Genomic DNA, 8,650 nt, shown 5'->3' with positions numbered 1-8,650 from the left:
AAAAAGAGGAGGCAAAGCATAACTTGTTCACTTGAGAATAGTTATGTTTTGATAGGTATAAATCAGGATAATTATGCTGCAGTCAGTTTTACATCATTGAGGATTTGGTCACAATAACTTCTCAATCTGCTTTGCAGATTTAAAGTATATATAGATCCAGCTTCATTTTTTGCTGGAATGCCTATAGTATAACTAGTACACAGAAGCTCTAAAGGAGGGAGCTCTTATAGATGTCTCAAGCACAGCCCACCAGCAAGCAGCTGGCCCAGGCTCCAGGGAGCACAGAGGGGCTGTAAGGATGGCCTTACCCACATATAGACACTTTGCAGAGCCTGATGTGTGCTTCTTGTCCCTGCCATCTGATACCATGGCAGTCTTTTAGCACAAAAATTGGTGTGGTTGTGGTGCTGTCACCTCAGGATATTTGGGAAAGGGTTTTCCTAGTCAAATTACATTTTCCTAATGCAGGACAGAGCTGTCTGTGCTGTGATCTGTCCTGAGGAGTTTGTGAGTGGTTGTACCCTACAACACCATCTGTAACAGGCAATGGCTTTCTCATACACAGGTATAATTTAATTCATGAAACAGATTTCTTTCACTGTTTTTTTAAGACTAATCAAGGAAGTGAAAGTTGATGCAGGCACACAAGCAGAAATGGGCTCTTCAAAGCTAACATGGCAGGCAAGGCATCCCAACTAACCTTCAGTAGAATGAAGATTCACAGTGCTAGAGTGTCCAATAGCTGCATCTCACTCCAGTACAGGGATTTCAAGGCCACTCTGTGTAAACAGTGTGTATTGTTTCATGTCTTAATCTGCAAGAGAACCAAATATCTTGCTTGCAGATATATGTTAAGGTTTAATGAATCTCTTGCCATAAAAGTGTTGCTCAAGACTAATGAACAAACAAATATTTGCTTAAACCCCTTTGTGAAAGTCAAACACACTTTCAACAACTATTAATGTGTCTATTGTCAGATGTGAGTCATCACTTAGGTGTCTGGCCTTGTGCTCTTAGCAGCTAATGCCACTAGTTTCACAGCATTTTTTCTCTCATTTTTCCCTCTTTCTGCTCCCACTTACATCTCCAGTAAGAGCCATTCTGGAGAGTCTTTTGTCAGTGGCAGAACTTACTCTCCTTCAGCATTGTTTGTGGCATAGTGGCAGCTGATCCCCTTGCTGTCCATGAGGTGAGAGTGGCCTTTGGGGGCCACCTCAGCCCTATGTGCCACACAGCAGCCATTTGCTTCAGTGCCACTCTGGGGTCCTGCAGACCAAGTGAGTGCAAGCACAGCCTTTTTTTTTTTTTCTTCTCCCCCACTTTCCAGGGGTACTAGAAGGGAATTGAGGTTCTGTGTGGATCCTCTTCTGACTGTCGGTGTGCCAGCAGTGAGTGTCTCTTCCTTCCAGCTTGTAATCACTTCTTTACCAAAATTTAGCATCTTCTTCTAAGTTACCAGCTAAATTCTTGGTGTGGCCACTCCCTAATCTGTCACAATCACTATGAATAGGTTCACCCTGAACAGTTCAAATACCAGGGCTTTGCTAACCAGCCCCATATCTGGGAACTGGCCATTTCAGCAGATTTATCTGCAGCTGGAGAAGGATGGACATGTCCACCCTTAGACTCAATAGTATCTGTAAAGTTCCTATGGGATTTGCTTCTTGAGTACATACTGTGAACTTAATAACATTAATAACAGGGACTTATTTCTTGTGTTACTGACTGACATTAAAATTGTGTGTCAATGCTTGTTTTATTTTTATTCTGCTACTAAACAAGCTGAAGGCTTTAAGGATATTTTTTGTTCTCTTGTGTTAGAAGGGTCTACCCAGGATGGAAAAGAAAATCGATGTTTCAGGGTTGTGTAACTGTGGGGTTTTTTTCATGTGTTTCTTGTTTCATTATGAGGAAGGAATTAAAAATCCCTCCTAGACAGTACTTAAAATATCAAAGTCATTGTTTAATGCCTTTGAGTCACTGTACAACTAATTCAATTGCACAGTGTAGTGCAGTTTCACGGTATGTGAAACACAGATAGTAGAGAGGAATGATTGGAAAGTTTAATAAACACAGCCTTAGTTTGCAAAGTCTGAAACTTTCTGATGACTTCTTTAGCAATGATCCAGCACAACAGCTCATCAGCAGAAAAGAGAACAGCAGCTTTTAAACCCAGAGCTCCTGCCTACTGTACCTAAGCTAAGCTAGCTGGGTTCATGCTGGCTGGAGGCTCTTGACCCTCTGAACCAGCCACAGGAGGTGGGCTGGGTCAGCACTGGATGGCAGCAGCTTTTGGTGAGGTAGACAAGGGTCAAAGCTCTGATGATCGCTGCGTCTTTGCAGCCCTTCTGCAAAAATGAGCCTTAGGTGGTCAGGGACCAAGGCAGCAGAAGACTTGGCCACAAGACACTCAAGAGGGCAGTGCACAGCCAGCCTGGCAAACCAGTGCTGTGTTAGGCACTCAGTAACCTATAGGGATCAGAGGTGCTTGGTGACAGGGCAGGGATTGCAGCTTTTGTGGCACCATCAGTAAAGGGTGATTTCATGGCCAGCCTGATACATCTGACTTCACATTCAACCTTAAGAAGTTGTCACCTACAGGAGATCCTCCAAATACATCAGGGGTTAGTAGGGAAAGGTACAGATCTATCAGCCTGACTTGTGTAAGTACTGTTGCCATCATAAGATAATCCCAAATAATTACTGAATTTCTCTTTGTATCAGCTTTGCAAGGTACAGGAGCAGTGTTATCCATGTTTTACAAACAGTCTGAGGCACAAAAAGGCTTCAGCTTTGCCTCTCTAATCTCTTTAGTAGTGGTGGTGTAGACTTACCTGGGTTGACTTTCATGTAGTTAGACGTGGTAGTATTTTGCCCACGAACTTTCTTCTGATGAAGGCTTTATGTACGTAGAAACAAGACCTGGGGCCTTATCTCCTCTCTAAAAGCACCTGTTAGCTTCCCCATTTCCTCACCAAGACTGCTGGAGGTGCTATGCCTAAATTGGACATTGCCTGCCCCAGCCTCCTTAGCCACATGTAGATCTCCTAGTGAAGGTGCCCACACCTGGGTCTGAGTTAGGTGTTCCCATACATGGGAGTGCCAGAGTCCTGAAAAAAGCATCCCCCACCCTGCCCTTAAAGCCAAATTGAAGCCATGTGGTTTGGGTATATCTGTGGCTGGTAAGCCACCCTGTGAGAGTAAAACATATTCTGATCATGAATTCCTGCTTTGGTTTCATTTATTCCCACAAAAAAACAAACAGAAAGAAATATCTTGACGCTATCTCGGTCACCATTCAAATGTTGATGCTTAGTGTTTGCGACTGATTAGTACTGCCACTGAATCACAGATATTTCCTGTATTAAGTGGCCCTAAAAGTCAATGTCAACATTTTAATGACAACAACAGTATTGTAGGTAGTGGCAGTTTGGCAAAGAGAGAAGGTAGGAGTGGAATTATTCTTTAATGAACATCCTGAATGGGCACAGATAGGAGAGGAAAAGGAGCAAAAAAGGGAAAGGACAAAGAGTCCACACGTGCTCATAAAAGTTTCTGACAAGCTAAAAGCCTCAGAAACAAATTTGAGTTTAAAAATGCATTTAAGAAGTTACATACTCACTTTTGTACAGAACAACAATGGTGGAATGCTAATAACATTTAATTTCCCTTGACTTCTAACCTTCTTAACCTGCTGTGCTGCTAGAACAGCGCTGTAAATCAAAATATGCTGTATTGTATGGTGAACATGTGTATTGAGTCATTCCAGACTGCCTGGTGCTTTTTAAAAACAAAACTCACAATAGTGTTTGTGCTGTTTTTCATTTTTCATAGACCTTTCCCCTCAATCATGCTGCAACTGGTTAGGTTATGTATTAAAAATACAATATAAAAAAGAGGGAGGGAAGATGTAGGGGTAGACATAATACCACAGAAAGTACAGCACAGACAAATAGGCCAAAATATCCTTGACATTACTTTCCCCTTTGTTCTAAATGTTCTTCCAATTTCAATAAAAACAAATTGGAATACTGCCTGGGGTCTACTAAATCATTAGTAAATTAAGAATCTGTTTTTAATAACATTTCACTTGTAAATAATGCATTAATTGACTTGCTTGAAAGTTAGCTTGACTGTTAGGAACTCTGGCACTAAATGTGTAATGAAAGAAGTGCACCGTTTGAGGAGGCTGGATGGTAAATGTAACAAATTAAATATGACAGTTGATATTTGTGAAAATGGTGATATAATTAGAGGACACCTGCAGCTGTTTTCCAACGAAAACAACAGAAATTAAACATGTATAAAGTATGTGTGTCATGTTTTCTCTTGGCATGTTTCTTTTATTCTCTTTAGGGCTTTTTAATGCATGTCTTTCTATTTTTTCCTTACCTTTTGTCAGGTCATATGACTAACAGGTGTCTACTTATCCAATTACACCATTTGTTAGATCTGTAAGCGATTGTTTTGCAGTGTAAAGACAAAGAACCTGAATCTTATTTACCAAGCAAGAGCTGGAAGTTACTAGAGCACACAACACAGGCCCTGGGTGTTTTGGAGTAGTCAAGAATTATGCAAGGACAGTCCTCCAGTGCAGTCCTCACCTGCAGAATGCTCACTTGTGTATTTCTCTACCCTGGCTTTGATAGTCTTGCTGAAGATTTCTGTAAACTAAAAGGTGATGTGATGCAGCGTAAAAGCATTGCTAATGTGTAGTGTTCCTTGTTGGCATGTGTGCAGTTGAAAGAGAATATGATGCTGCCCTGGCCATCTCACAAGGGTTTTGAACACCAAGTTTCTAATGATAAAGGAAAAATATGAAGTTCCCCCATGCCATGCCATGCCATGCCATGCCATACCATGCCATGCCATGCCATGCCATGCCATGCCATGCCATGCCATGCCATGCCATGCCATGCCATGCCATGCCATGCCATGCCATGCCATGCCATGCCATGCCATGCCGCTACTGGGAAAGTGTGAAGCAAATTGACCAGAGATGGCCAAAAGTGATACATTTTTGACCTGGAGCCAAAGATTCTGGGTGTTTCAGTTCATGGACTCTTCTATCTGTCCTTGCCAAAGGAGATAGAATTTGGACTTGCAATAGCAGGAGTCTCTAGACTGACTCTCTTGAGAGAGTTAGAGCAGCAACAAGGCAGTGGAATTACTGAGGTATAAATAAATAAATCCTAAATGGAACATAAAATTTTACTCTTACTTAATGCCATGTGACCATTTTTCCTGGTGTCAGGGCATAGAAACTGCACTGTTAGACTGGGCATGAGGCACATGATGCCAGCACCACTTCTGTTCCCATAGATTCCACCTGAGGAAGGACTTCAAACTGTCCCAGAGTCACTTTTACTAGGCTTTAACATACAGCAATTTTCCCACAGTGAAAGGAAAAACAATACAGGGCAAGGCAAGCTGTCCTCACCATGCTCTCACTGGGGACTTTTCTCTGTGGCTGAGGCACAAAGAGCAAACTTATGTGGGGAAAGTCCCATTGCACCACACAACCAGCTGTGGGTACTGTAAACATTCAGCATGTCCTTTATCAGCTGTCAGAAACACAGACATTCATAAACAAGGGAGAGCAGGAGACCAAAATTCACTTTAAAATAAACAATGTGGACTTTGATTTGGAATGTGTTAACAGGATAGATATGAGCTATTTAAATAAACATACCAGCCAATTCTTTCAACTTTGCTTTAGGGGGCAACAATACCTTTGTTACTGGGGTTTGTATCTGTCTTGATTAGAGCCATGTCAAGCAGCTGTTGAGATTGACTCCGATGACAGATAGGATGTAATGTAGATGACACTGGAAGCAAAGTATCATGGAGACAAATTGTGTGATGGCTGAGAAAATCTTTACCACTTTTTCAGATATGGCAGACTTCTTCCCTGTAGATGCAAATATATTTATTTGTCTTAAAGTTACAGACTTATGGCTGCTCTTGCAGGTACCTGTTTTTATGTAATAACTTCCATTCTCCACTGCCTCCCCCAGCCCAAGCAGGGGGCTGTTTCCACCCTGCAGCTCTGGGTAGCACACTCTGCACGCTCCGTTTGTTTCTATAGTGGTGGATAGGACAATTACGGAAGAGAAGCCGTTTGCCACCTCCAAGGACAAGGCAGTAATAAAGTTCCACAGAAAGTGCACCCTGCTTTTCTTGTTATAAATCACACCAGCATGTAGTCAGGCTAGTCCCACCTGCTTGCACAGCTTTCAAGATGTATTCCCCCTTAAGCTGATTTTACAGGTACTATTTCCTGCTCATCATGTAGATCTCAATTGACTTGATGGTAATTGGTGATGGAGCTTGGTAGGCAGGTGATAGAGAGGTGCAGCTCGCAGGATCAGGTTCCAAACCTCTGCTGTGTCAGTCACTCTCTGACTCTCCTTTTCAGGAGAAAGATCTTTACTGTGTTAAAGCTGAGGGGAGTTCTTACTTTTTAAAAGAACGATTTTCTTGAACAATTTTCTGCTCCTATTCTCTATGGGCTTTTGAATTGGTAACCAGTAGTTTCTGTGAGGCAAATGTATCAAGAGCTGCCTTTCCCAGGTAAAAACCATGAAGTAAAAACTATTACAATATTTACCAGAAGGAAGGAGTTGTTCAACTTCCCTTCATTTTTCATTTGTACAAGAACTTTCCCATCAATATCAAAGTTGATAATACACCTTTATTTTGGTTTCTTTGTAGGGGATTTTACAGATGCTGGTCTTCTGCATAGATCAGGGATCTGTTAAAATTTTTATTTCTTTAATCAGTATATTCAAACACTGTAAAAACTCACTTTACCTAAAACACCTCCTTCATTAAATAGCATCAGCAACAGAGATGATGACTTCAAAGACTAATAGTTTTTCATGGTTTATGGGGAAGATGCCTAGCAAGATTGCCTTCAGCTTGTTGTCTGTAGGTTTGCAGCAGCAAATGAGAGAACCAAAGCTACAAGGAGTTTGACTACACCCGTATTTGTTTTTCAGGGACAAATTTGTTGGCTTAAATTAAGCCTACTAAAAATGTGGCCAAAATTTGCCCTAGCCAAAAAAATGCCCCTTCCTTACCTATATAATGTTACATTGATTTGAAGGTTTTGTTAGCTATAGAGTGCTACACATCAAAATACAAACCTAATCATTAGAAAAAAAAATTAAAATTAAAAAATTAGTATTCCCAAACATAAGGAAGATGTGCTGGCTTAGTTAAATAAGGCACAACTGGTATTATTTAATTAAAATCTAGAGTGCAGCTGTTAGGGGAAAATCTAGCCAGTTTCAGATAGAAAAATATGCCCTAATAATGTGTTTCAACATCATTTTGATGCTAAACTCAAGAGTATGGTAGGTGTGAATGTTTTGCATGCGCATGCATATGTATACATACACATCTGTGTCTCTGACAGAGAGGGAAAAGACAAATGTGTTCAAATACGTTTTCTGTATTGGGGGAAACTATAAATAAAACTAGACTTATGTGAGCCAGCAGCCAGGAGGATCCGAGGATGCACAGTGTGTGCTTAGAGGATGAGAACAAGAGGAGGTGATGCTGGGAGCTGCTTTGCCTATGCACATGAGCCTGGGTTTTTGGTCTTTGTCCACCCAGATGTAACAGTGGACAGAAGAAATTGTCTTTGCTTTGTTTGCTGAGTGAAGAATCATTTTAGCTATGCAGTTCTCTCAGTTTTCTCCAAGAATTATAAAGATGCATTAGTTTTCTGTACGGAATAATTATTAACTAATTGCATTTCTGCTGTATCTAAACTTACTGTGCTAACATCTTGTTTTGCTATCTAAAGCAGAGTATTTCATCTTTTCAGAGAAATAATTGTATGTATTAGTCTGGCAGAAAAAATAGCAACTTTTGGAGGATGTTTCTGAGAAACAAGGCAGTTATGTAAACCAAGGAAAGAGAAACACAACACTGGGGGAAGTTCTGCTGCCATTATTATTATTATTTATTATAGTAACTATACAGCACTGTAATTTTGCATGACATTCTTCAAAGAGTTAAAAAGGCAAGCAGTAAGACCCAGAGTACACTCTGCTGCACATACCTGTAGCCATACCCTTCTACACATCTGACTGAATAAGGGCTGGGAAAACTAAACTAAGTCCCGGTTTCTGAAGCTGTGTCTTGTCCTGTTCTTACTATATTCTGTTTGCAGGGCAAGATACTTGTGAGCAAGACCTCACAATCCAAGGAGTTCTCAGGGCAGCAAACCTGTTTTTCTTTGTACTCTCTTGAGCAGTGCAAAACTGCCAGAGAGAGGGCTGAAAATCAGGCCTCATGGTAGCTGTCACAGGGAGCTTGCAGTGTGCAACAGATGGATACAGAAAAGGACAAAACGGAGCAAAAGGAGACACAGGCAAAAGAGGTTAAGCTCTAACATAACTTGAGATCATTTTATTCATTACAACTTCAGCTGGAACAGTACCATCCATATGTGGTGGGAAAGGGTCTTGATGGTATTTTGATGATAGCATTCTTTTGTTTTTGTTCCTGAAATAATTGACATTTGCAGAATTTTACCCTCCATGTAACATTTGTCCAGAACTGGTTTAGGTTTCCTAAGATCTTCTCTCTGTTATTTTACGGTCTCTGTGTAGCAATTGTTTGGTCATTAAGAGCAAAT

The sequence above is a fragment of the Catharus ustulatus genome, chromosome 9 (assembly GCF_009819885.2).
Source record: "Catharus ustulatus isolate bCatUst1 chromosome 9, bCatUst1.pri.v2, whole genome shotgun sequence".
In the NCBI taxonomy this organism is placed as follows: Eukaryota; Metazoa; Chordata; class Aves; order Passeriformes; family Turdidae; genus Catharus; species Catharus ustulatus.
Note: the sequence above shows the minus strand (reverse complement) of the source record.